Source organism: Triticum aestivum, chromosome 6A, assembly GCF_018294505.1.
Source record: "Triticum aestivum cultivar Chinese Spring chromosome 6A, IWGSC CS RefSeq v2.1, whole genome shotgun sequence".
Lineage (NCBI taxonomy): Eukaryota > Viridiplantae > Streptophyta > Magnoliopsida > Poales > Poaceae > Triticum > Triticum aestivum.
The window spans coordinates 392,550,696-392,562,679 of record NC_057809.1 but is presented as its reverse complement, the minus strand read 5'-3'; the positions used below and the strand labels follow the sequence as shown (position 1 = coordinate 392,562,679).

At 40.1% G+C, this 11,984-nt stretch overlaps 1 long non-coding RNA gene across 9 annotated transcripts; it reads right to left on the bottom strand.

Annotated features, from left to right (window-relative positions):
* Nucleotides 1-5,389: 5,389 nt before the first annotated feature.
* Nucleotides 5,390-11,597, bottom strand: LOC123127628 (uncharacterized). Of its 9 annotated transcripts, none has more exons than XR_006462707.1 (8): nucleotides 11,109-11,597; nucleotides 10,917-11,025; nucleotides 10,591-10,813; nucleotides 10,271-10,377; nucleotides 9,526-10,172; nucleotides 7,018-7,097; nucleotides 5,824-6,254; nucleotides 5,390-5,712 (listed from the first exon to the last, which is right to left on the bottom strand). It is a non-coding gene; the product is annotated as an uncharacterized lncRNA (long non-coding RNA). The 9 variants fall into 9 exon arrangements; XR_006462701.1 differs by having other exon boundaries at nucleotides 5,824-5,905; nucleotides 6,082-6,254; nucleotides 7,018-10,172; nucleotides 11,109-11,596; XR_006462703.1 differs by having other exon boundaries at nucleotides 5,824-5,905; nucleotides 6,096-6,254; nucleotides 7,018-10,172; nucleotides 11,109-11,596.
* Nucleotides 11,598-11,984: the final 387 nt, after the last annotated feature.

Below are 11,984 nucleotides of genomic sequence, written 5' to 3'. Positions count from 1 at the left end.
GAATCGTGTCTTGGGTCAATAGTTGGGTTGCTCGGCTCCTGTGCTTGCTATCCTATGTTCCGCTCTATCGGCTAGGGTAGTAAAGGGAGAACTACTGCGATTGTGCTTCCGGTTCACCTGGTTAAGCACCTTAGTAGAGAAAGCCAAAAACTGACTGTCATGATGCGGCGACAGCTGGTCAACCACTCGATGACTTATTGGAATCTTTTGCGATTCCCTCCGTGTCATACGAAGGACCTCTTTCCGGTCAAATATGTAAACGCATCGTATGAATAAGCCGCATACATACAAGGGGCTATATCGTAGACCCACCATAAAACTCGTATGGCTAAGTGAAAGTGTTAACGCCCTATAGTTCGATTGCCTGGTCGCCCCATTGACACCTCCTTCACGTACCAAGATGTTAGGTCAAGAGTGATCAGATGCTTTCCCGAACACCCCTGTATTTCCTACGAGGGGGCTGAAGCCGACGACTGGAAAACTTTCAGATTATATACAACGGCCGCACAGGAGGAATAAAAGCCTTTAGGCAAAACTAAAATATAGACTGGTTATAAAAAATTGTCTTTTACAATTCGTACAGAGTTCATTCGAATATTATGCCTTTCGAACATTGACCCTCTATCAAGAGGGCAGCCTCCAAGACGTCCTCAAAATAATTCTCTGGTGCGTGATGGTCCTGCTACCTCTTGAGCACTGCGTTGGTTTTCCCCGAAGAGGAAGGGATGATGCAGCAAAGTAGCGTAAGTATTTCCCTCAGTTTTTGAGAACCAAGGTATCAATCCAGTAGGAGGCTACGCGTGTGTCCCTCGTACCTGCACAAAACAAATAAATCCTCGCAACCAACGCGATAAGGGGTTGTCAATCCCTACATGGCCACTTATGAGAGTGAGATCTGATAGATATGATAAGATAAGATTTTTGGTATTTTTATGATAAAGATGCAAAGTAAAATAAAAGTCAAAGTAAAAAAGCAAAGGAAATTACTAAGTATTGGAAGATTAATATGATGAAGATAGACCCGGGGGGCATAGGTTTCACTAGTGGCTTCTCTCAAGAGCATAGGTATTCTACGGTGGGTGAACAAATTACTGTTGAGCAATTGACAGAATTGAGCATAGTTATGAGAATATCTAGGTATGATCATGTATATAGGCATCACGTCCGAGACAAGTAGACCGACTCCTGCCTGCATCTACTACTATTACTCCACTCATCGACCGCTATCCAGCATGCATCTAGAGTATTCAGTTAATGAAAACTGAGTAACGCCTTAAGCAAGATGACATGATGTATAGGGATAAACTCATGCAATATGATGAAAACCCCATCTTGTTATCCTCGATGGCAACAATACAATACATGCCTTGCTGCCCCTACTGTCACTGGGAAAGGACACCGCAAGATTGAACCCAAAGCTAAGCACTTCTCCCATTGCAAGAAAGATCAATCTAGTAGGCCAAACCAAACTGATAATTCGAAGAGACTTGCAAAGATAACCAATCATACATAAAAGAATTCAGAGAAGATTCAAATATTATTCATAGATAGACTTGATCATAAACCCACAATTCATCGGTCTCAAAAACACACCGCCAAAAGAAGATTACATCAAATAGATCTCCACAAGAGAGGGGGAGAACATTGTATTGAGATCCAAAAAGAGAGAAGAAGCCATCTGGCTAATAACTATGGACCCGTAGGTCTGAGGTGAACAACTCACACTTCATCGGAGGGGCTATGGTGATGATGTAGAAGCCCTTCGTGATCGATGCCCCCTCCAGCGGAGCTCCAGAACAGGCCCCAAGATGGGATCTCGTGGATACAGAAAGTTGCGGCGGTGGAATTAGGGTTTTGGCTCCATATCTGATCGTTTGGGGGTGCGTAGGTATATATAGGAGGAAGGAGTACGTCGGTGGAGCAACAGGGGGCCCACGAGGGTGGACGGCGCGCCTGGGGGGTAGGCGCGCCCCCCTACCTCGTGGCCTCCTCTGTTGTTTCTTGACGTAGGGTCCAAATCTCCTGGGTCTTGTTCGTTGAGAAAATCACGTTCCCGAAGGTTTCATTCCGTTTGGACTCGGTTTGATATTCCTTTTCTTCGAAACCCTAAAATAGGCAAAAAAAAAACAACAATTCTGGGCTGGGCCTCCGGTTAATAGGTTAGTCCCAAAAATAATATAAAAGTGGATAATAAAGCCCAATAATGTCCAAAACGGTAGATAATATAGCATGGAACAATCAAAAATTATAGATACGTTGGAGACGTATCAAGCATCCCCAAGCTTAATTCCTGCTCGTCCTCGAGTAGGTAAATGATAAAAACAAAATTTTTGATGCAGAGTGCTACTTGGCATAATTTTAATGTAATTATTCTTAATTGTGGTATGAATATTCAGATCCGAAAGATTCAAGATAAAAGTTTAATATTGACATAAAAATAATAATACTTCAAGCATACTAACAAAGCAACTATGTCTTCTCAAAATAACATGGCCAAAGAAAGTTATCCCTACAAAATCATATAGTCTGGTTACGCTCCATCTTCACCACACAAAACATTTAAATCATGCACAACCCCGATGACAAGCCAAGCAATTGTTTCATACTTTTGGTGTTCTCAAATTTTTTCAATCTTCACACAATACATGAGCGTGAGCCATGGATATAGCACTATAAGTGCAATAGAATGGTGGTTGTGGAGAAGACAAAAAGGGAGAAGATAGTCTCACATTAACTAGGCGTATCAACGGGCTATGGAGATGCCCATCAATAGATATCAATGTGAGTGAGTAGGGTTTGCCATGCAACGGATGCACTAGAGCTATAAGTATATGAAAGCTCAACAAAAGAAACTAAGTGGGTGTGCATCCAACTTGCTTGCTCATGAATACCTAGGGCATTTTGAGGAAGCCCATCATTGGAATATACAAGCCAAGTTCTATAATGGAAAATTTCCCACTAGTATTTGAAAGTGATAACATCGGAGACTCTCTATCATGAATATCATGGTGTTATTTTGAAGCACAAGTGTGGTAAAAGGATAGTAACATTGTCCCTTCTCTCTTTTTCTCTCATTTTTTTATTTGGGCCTTTTCTCTCTTTTTTTATGGCCTCTTTTCTTTCTCTTCCTTTTTTTGTCCGGAGTCTCATCCCAACTTGTGGGGGAATCATAGTCTCCATCATCCTTTCCTCACTGGGACAATGCTCTAATAATGATGATCATCACACTTTTATTTTTCTTACAACTCAAAAATTACAACTCGATACTTAGAACAAAATATGACTCTATATGAATATCTCCGGCGGTGTACCAGGATATGCAATGAATCAAGAGTGACACGTATTAAAGAATTATGAATGGTGGCTTTGCCACAAATATGATGTCAACTACATGATCATGCTAAGCAATATGACAATGATGGAGTGTGTCATAATAAACGGAACGGTGGAAAGTTGCATGGCAATATATCTTGGAATGGCTATGGAAATGCCATAATAGGTAGGTATGGTGGCTGTTTTGAGGAAGGTATATGGTGGGTGTATGATACCGACGAAAGGTGCACGGTATTGGAGAGGCTAGCAAAGGTGGAAGGGTGAGAAAAGTGTGTATAATCCATGGACTCAACATTAGTCATAAAGGACTCATATACTTATTGCAAAAATCTACAAGTTATCAAAGCAAAGTATTACGCGCATGCTCCTAGAGGGATAGATTGGTAGGAAAAGACCATCGCTCGTCCCCAACCGCCACTCATAAGGAAGACAATCAAAAAATAAATCATGCTCCGACTTTATCACATAATGGTTCACCATACGTGCATGCTACGGGAATCACAAACTTTAACACAAGTATTTCTCAAATTCACAACTACTCCCTCCGTCCCAAAATTCTTGTCTTAGATTTATCTAGATACAAATGTATCTAATACTAAAACGTGACTTCATACATCCGTATTTAGACAAATTTAAGACAAGAATTTTGGGACGGAGGGAGTACTCAACTAGCATAACTCTAATATCACCATCCTCATATCTCAAAACAATCATCAAGCATCAAACTTCTCATAGCATTCAACACACCCATAAGAAAGTTCTTTTACTATTCTTGAATTCCAAACATATTAGGATTATTTAAGCAAATTACCGTGCTATTTAAGACTCTCAAAATAATCTTAGTGAAGCATGAGAGATCAATAGTTTCTATAAAACAAATCCACCACCGTGCTCTAAAAGATATAAGTAAAGTACTAGAGCAAAACTATATAAGTGATATAAGTGAAGCACATAAAGTATTCTAAAAAATTCCAAATCATGTTTGGCTCTCTCAAAAGGTGTGTACAGCAAGAATGATCGTGGTAAACTAAAAAGCAAAGACTCAAATCATACAAGACGCTCCAAGCAAAACACATATCATGTGGTGAATAAAAATATAGTTCCAAGTAAAGTTATCGATAGAAGTAGATGAAAAGAGGGGATGCCTTCCGGGGCATCCCCAAGCTTTGGCTTTTAGGTGTCCTTAGATTATCTTGGGGTGCCATGGGCATCCCCAAGCTTAGACTCTTGCCACTCCTTGTTCCATAATCCATCAAATCTTTACCCAAAACTTGAAAACTTCACAACACAAAACTTAGAGTAGAAAATCTCATGAGCTCCGTTAGTGAAAGAAAACAAAAGACCACTTCAAGGTACTGTAATAAACTCATTCTTTATTTATACTAGTTGACCCGTTGCGCCGAATGGCGCAGAGACCCGCTGAAGAGATGTTGTCGATGAAAATAGTTTCATGCTGCAAGAACCTTGAACTAAACCATAGTCTGGGAAAAGGGAAATTTTAAAAAATGGCCACTATGATGAGATAGTAAAGTTGGCATGGTTGTATTTTTTTTAGCAAGTTTGAAATGATGGTTATCATGATGAAAAATTTATACATGCATATATTTCTTGGGATGATGAGAGAGTAAAGCTGGCTTGGCTATATTTTTTTAGCAAGTTTGAAAACATGCAATATGATGAGAAAGCAAAGTTGGCTTGGTTGTATTTTTTAGCAAGTTTCAAAACACGGTTATCATAATGAAAAACTTGGGCATGCATATATTTCTTGGAAAAAAAAGGGGGAAAGATAAGAAACCTAAGGAAAAAAGATATAATATAGCCGGTTTATCTTAAAGTAGTTGATTTATTTTAATAGCATAGAGTGAAAGCCGGAACAAAAAAATATTCGTTGGTATGAAAAATGAAGATAGAAGTGTTTTGAAATGTTGTCTCTCTCGATAAAAATCGGCTGTACCAATTACTGAGGCATATATGAATATAGTTGGTTTATTTTAATATACTTGGTTTACTTTAATAGCATAGAGTCAAAGTTGAAACAAAAAAACAGCCGTTGTTATGAAAAATTAAAATAGAAGTGTATTGAAAAGGTTGTGTCTCTCAATAAAAAACGGTTGTGAGCCACAATTCCTTTCTAATGGAAGCAGGTAATGTAATCTATGAGATTGTAATAGTGGAAAGACCATTATCAATATTTTTATTATTCTTATAACTATAAACAAGGAGACCACTACCATCTGAATTCATACATGCACCTGCCATAAAACCAGTATATTGCACAAACACTCGCAAATTGTCATAGGCTTTCTGTAACAATGTAACCACTGTAATTTCTTCAGCGATGACAAGAGCTGGTAGAATGATGGTTGCTTGCTTGGATCGCTGCACCAAAGATCGTTGAGGTCATAGTTAGTGAGGCAAGTAGCAGAAAAGAAGAGGAAATAAAAATTGAGAACAGCGGCATATTATTTAAGAAATGATATGTCATCTTACTTGTCCCGACATGAAGATATTATGCTAGCCACCAGTGGAATGACCTCTTTGGGAATACCTAGTCGTTTGTTCTGGAACCCAACTGCTCCAAAAACTTGCATTAGATTCAGCCCGCTTGAAAGTACAACCAACGTTGCTAATTCCCATAGGATTACTCACATAGGGGCAGAAGCTCTTTCTCTAACATGCAAGCAGAATGAACATACGAATGTACGTATAATAAGTTTCTATAATATAAGCAGCTTGTTGTGTTACCACCTAGACAAAAGCACCTGAGTGGACCGGTCAAAACGCTGGATAGGGGCCACATCTAGCACACGCTTTTCACATATCATTTGAACTTTGGTGGATCCTGGATGAACGGCTTCTTGGAGACTGAATTCGGGTGGACTCCTAGATCTCCAGTATAGATATTAATCCAGAAAATTGTCCTATGGAAAATACAAAAATATAAGAACCATGAGCTGAAAGCATGCTTGTAATTAGAACAACAACCTACATGTAATCCGTCAGGGAGAATGATACTGCAAAAAAGGTTAAATCTCTTATACTGAAAACCGTGCAAAGGAGTGCCCCACTATAATAATGTAAATTTCCTGGGATGTATATTTAATAGCTAAATTTTGTTCAAATATCTGGGAATATTAATCATAAAGCCGAAGAATGCATGAAACAGTAGACCAAATATATCTACCATAAGACACTGAAAAAGATATCATTTGGATCTATTTTGTCAACAAAATTGACATACACAATAACCATGACAATCCTGCACAAAGGATGGTATACACCAGAATACTTTCACTCATAAATTCTATCTAAAAGCTAAGGTTTATTCTTAGATGCAAATATACTATCAACTCATAAAGCTGAGATACCCCTTCGGACCAGATCACCTAAGTTGGCACTAATATCAACTTTTACTTTGCAATAATAAGAAGATCTTCATACTTTCCTCTGTCCCAAATCTAATAGGTTTACAACCCTGATATATGACATTGGCTACTGTCATGTTGCATTTAAAAAGAACAAGGAAAAAAGGCACAACAACCATGTTTTATTACCCAATTTCAGTAACCATAAACTCTGTGCCTAGCAGCAAAGATCTCATAAATGCACATACACATGATCACAAATTGTATCATCTAAATGCAAGAACAAAGTGGAGGAAAGAGAGAGGATTTAGAGGCAAACCTGAACTTCCTCGAGCACCTTGCTCCTGCTGCTCTAGTCGGAGACCCTCCCTCAACCGCCAATCACATCCGCAACCGCCGCTGAAATGTAATGAAGGCCTCCCATGAAAGGAAATTAATATCTATATATGAGAAATCAGATGAGAATATGCGGAGTAACCAATAGTCATTTTTAGCATCGCTATGATACTGGATAATGTTGGCCTCTGGCAGCACGATGCATCACAATCATATGTCGAGACACAAAGGTAAGTAGTAGATAATTTTATACCCCAGTGCAGACTATGCGTTCTTCCTGAATGGAACACAGAAAACCTGAATTGGAATTTTTAGAAGTTCTCTAAAACTACATGTCATCAATGAGTAAAGTATCCTATGCCTAGTACCTATGTACGTAACAAATTCACATCTCCATTGTCCAGAATTCAACAGCCATCAAAATATAAACAACCTTGAGAAGCATTGTACTGCCCCTTCTTACATAGACCATGCAAACTAACAAGGATGTCCCTTCAACCACATATAACACAAGCATAAAGCAAAGAATATTAAACTGCGACTTCAACTATAGATAACACAAGCACCATTGTGTTGTCTAGCATAAACAACATGGAGCCCGTAGCAGCAGCGTACGATCTGCGATTTACATTTATACTCAGTACTGTTAGCAAAACAAACCACCTTTCGTTTATTAAATCATGATTTTCTCACCATGAATCATAGTAAATTATATATACATAATTTTCAGTCATGGTTGGTTTCTGTGCCTAAAATAGGTATGTAAATTGGTGCATGGGTACAAATAGTGGCAAGTATCGCTCACGGATAACAATCTACTCAAACTGAATTGAAACCGGACAAATAATGCAACCAGACAACCAGGTATAAAACTGGCACATATGTGTACAGACAACTATTTCATTGGCCTTTCCTCGAATTTGTACCTATTCATCTGTGCTTATGTTTAAAGATCTAGCATCCATCCGCTGTAACATCGAGAAATTGCACATGTATCTTTCTCTCCACTCTTTTCACAAAATTGGTTGCTTTAAACATAAAAATTGTTGGCAATACATACATGATTATATTTTTTCCAAATAATTAACTCACATGTCAGCACAAAAAATATTCGTTGGTATGAAAAATGAAGATATAAGTGTTTTGAAATGTTGTCTCTCTCGATAAAAATCGGCTGTACCAATTACTGAGGCATATATGAATATAGTTGGTTTATTTTAATATACTTGGTTTACTTTAATAGCATAGAGTCAAAGTTGCAACAAAAAAACAGCCGTTGTTATGAAAAATTAAAATAGAAGTGTATTGAAAAGGTTGTGTCTCTCAATAAAAAACAAGACTGAGAATAGTAAGGCGGATAAATTAAGAATGACAAGTAAACCAAGAGATGAAAAGATTGAAAACCACATATAGTCAAAAGACCGAAACCCACATGAGTAAAAAAGTACTTGTTTGGAAACTAAACCTGAAGTACTGAGACTAAAAACAAGACTATTTAATTAAATGAAAGTATGAAACTACTGAACTATTGAAATACCAAAAACATTGTCCAACTAAATCATGTAAAGACTAAAAACTGAAAAAAGCATAAATTAGCCTAACTAACAAAGTGGAAAAGTCTGATCTACGAAAGAGATAAACTATCAAGAATCATAGGGGTCTATTGAGATGGACTAAAATACTGGCAAATGATGCAAGCACAATGACTAAATAAAGGAACAAAAAACTGAAGGAACAAAGAGAAATGAACAAAAACTAAACCTAATCAATCAACTGAATGTGACATGAGTGATTTAACTGATGGACAGAATGTACTGCTTACTCTACTACATAATGAACAAACACTGAACAACTTAAAGAAACATGATTGAAATGAAACTATGATTTTCCTAACGGGTGCAGGTATGCGACAAATGAAACGTGACTGCACCTAAATATCAAAACTACAAAAGAAAACATTAAACACTTAAAAGAATGACAGAGGATACATAGAAAATACGAAACACACCCGTGGAGATTACAAAAGTACTCAACAAAGAGAAACATAAAAACTAATTCCAGAGATCACACACACACAGAGTACTGTCTCTGTGGCGAAACATGTGCATCAGCGGAGAAACAATAGTCCAACATTTACACGCCTCGCGGGCTGCAAAAATGCAGGATGCAATTCAATGCTAATGCAAAAGTGTCAGGCAACATGCAATGCTGGAATTTGCGAATCATTATCTAACTAAGCAACTTCGAGCTAGACAGAAGAAACACATAATGGATGATGAGAAAACACTACCCACTACCACGCCTAACTCTCACATGAGTATGGTGGGACTCTCCTTATCAAGAGAATAGTCGTGTCGTCTAAATAGTGAGTTGCCTACCACAATTTGTATATATGCATTTGTACATGTGATATGTTAAACAGAACATCATAGAGTTAAAACCATTGAGCTGGTCCAGACATTAGCATTGCCAATAAAAATACTTTACCTACCATCAGATCACTTCATGTGGTTTGTGCGTTTAGTCCTGAGGCCATATCCATCTCCCCTCAACATACAAAAAGCAAAATATCTAACAAAAGGGAAAGCAACAAAAAAACTTCTCTATTGGTTAAAATACTGAGCTAGGCAAGTTGAATAGTTAAGGCATTGCCATGTGTTCATTGTCAAATAATCAATGTTTTAGCACACGATACACAATAACGAACTGCATGCATCTCATAGCTACATAGAGGAAATCCGGATCATGGCTGCTCAGTTCGAAGTGGATATTAACAAACAGAAAAAGGAGAAGTTATCACAGCATCTGTCAAGCTGCAACATTAGCTTGCTAATATTTATTAGGTATGCAACACATAACATACTTTAAGCCTCAAGCCATCAACAATTCCAGGTCCAGGAATTATATGAGCATGAATAATACCAAGTATATTGCTCTCATGTGTAGAATATTCATCTTGAAAGGAAAAAACTAAGCATACTGCGCGAATATGCAAATAGAATGGAAGGATAGGGAATAACACATTTCTCACCATTCATCTTGCATAATGAATGTGTTTTCAATGTCAGCAAACTTGCGGTTCTCGAAGATCAAAAGGTTGCGCTTCTCGAAGATCAAAAGGTTGCGCTTCTCAGCAATCTTCAAAAAGAGTTCATAAGATCCCATTATATAAAGGATGTTGAATTTGCATATTCAATAGTGAACAACTCTGGTAACTAAATAAAGCAGGCATCTACCCATAATCATAAGAGAATTACATCCTGTACTTGCTAAACTGATCCTTCTCCTAGTAGTTGGCGTCCTCCCCCTCCATAAATATGGCAGAAATCATCCATCAACAGAGCTTAAAACAGGATGGAAGGTGAAAAAAGCTCGTCAAGTTGAACCCACAAGCATGGACGCTATACGATATTAGAAGAAAAAGCATGGAAAATGTCATAGCTAGTAGAGCAGGAGCATTGCTACTCAAACCTAAAAAAATTGAGGATTGCAACTCAGATCTAATAAAAAGTTCACATCATTGAAGTTCATATGAACATCAATTCACTGTAACTACCTTTCTGGGCGGGTCACCTCCCTCTCATGTAAACCGCAGCCACCGCCCAGCGCCGCCGCCTTCCTCTTCTCTCCTGAGCACTTGCCACCGACCTCCGTGCCCTCGCCTCTCGCCTCCGGCCTCAGTGCGAACATCAATTCACTGTAACTACCTTTCTGGGCGGGTTGGTGGACGGAGCAGATGGCTTCGGTGGAATGAATTTGACAAATGAATCAACCTTCCTCTAGAAATAAGGAAGGAAGTTTCGTTCATTCATTTGAAAAACAGCAGCAGCAGTGTATGTAGCGTCTTGATCCATGGAAGAAGGTGGGGGAGCAGGAAGGGACCTTGTGCGTGGGGTAGTCGTGGCCGTGGTCGGGCTGGACGGCGTCTCCGAAGAGCTCGTCCATGGAAGGTAGGAAGGAGCTGCTGCAGGTCGCCTGCTGCTGCTACAGACTGAATCAAACAGAAAAAGAAATCAGGGGTCCGATTCGATCTGATGTGAGAGAGGAGCGTAGTCAGGGAAAGGGAGAGCTCACCGTTGCCTGTAGGCTGTAGGTCGCCAACCACCCTAAAAAAATCGTCCGTTGCCTCCAGACTCCTCCTCCTCTCCCTGCAATCGCTGCCAACCCTCACCTCTCTCATCTCCTCCCTCAAGTTGACTCCTCCCTCCTTGTCCACGCACCCAACGCCCAACGCCCGTGCCCTCGCCCTCGCCTCCTGGAACAGCCATTGCCGCACCGTTGGCGCTCGGCCGCCCCGGGAGTAGCAGGCAGCGGCGGTGATGAGCGGGGATGAGGGAGGGGCTGTGGGGAACGAAGCGTGCGCAACACCCCGGCAGCGGCATGGCGACACGAACGGCGGCTTCCTCCCAGCGACGTGGTTGTAGGGGAGAGAGGAGGGAGGCAGAACGGCGGCGGCGGCGGCTAACGAGGATGGAGGAGGGAGGAGCGCGAGATGTGGGGCTTGGTGAGGCTAGGGTTTGTCCGGGTGGGGGCTGGGGCCTGGGGAGACGGGGGATTGGGTGCGGAGCGCGTGGTGGGGATTGGGCAAAACGGCCTGCGTGCGGAAACAGGCGACCCAGCCAACCAGCGTGCCACGCGAGCCAACTCGTCATTGGCCAGTGAAAAACGATCGTGAGGTGAAAACTGATTTAACCGCCGTGAAGATCCAACGGGTCATGCGGTGTCCGAGAGCCAGATCCGACGGTCCACGAAGACCCAATCGGGGGAGCCTTCTGGAAGGGAGTTGGCTAGCCTCTTTTACCTTTTATATTGGTGTTAAATCTATAATATTCTAACTTTTTTATGGTTTATAAACTACTTTACTAGTCATAGATTCATCAAAATAAGCAAACAACACATGAAAAATAGAATCTGTCAAAAACAGAACAGTCTGTAGTAATCTGTAGCTAG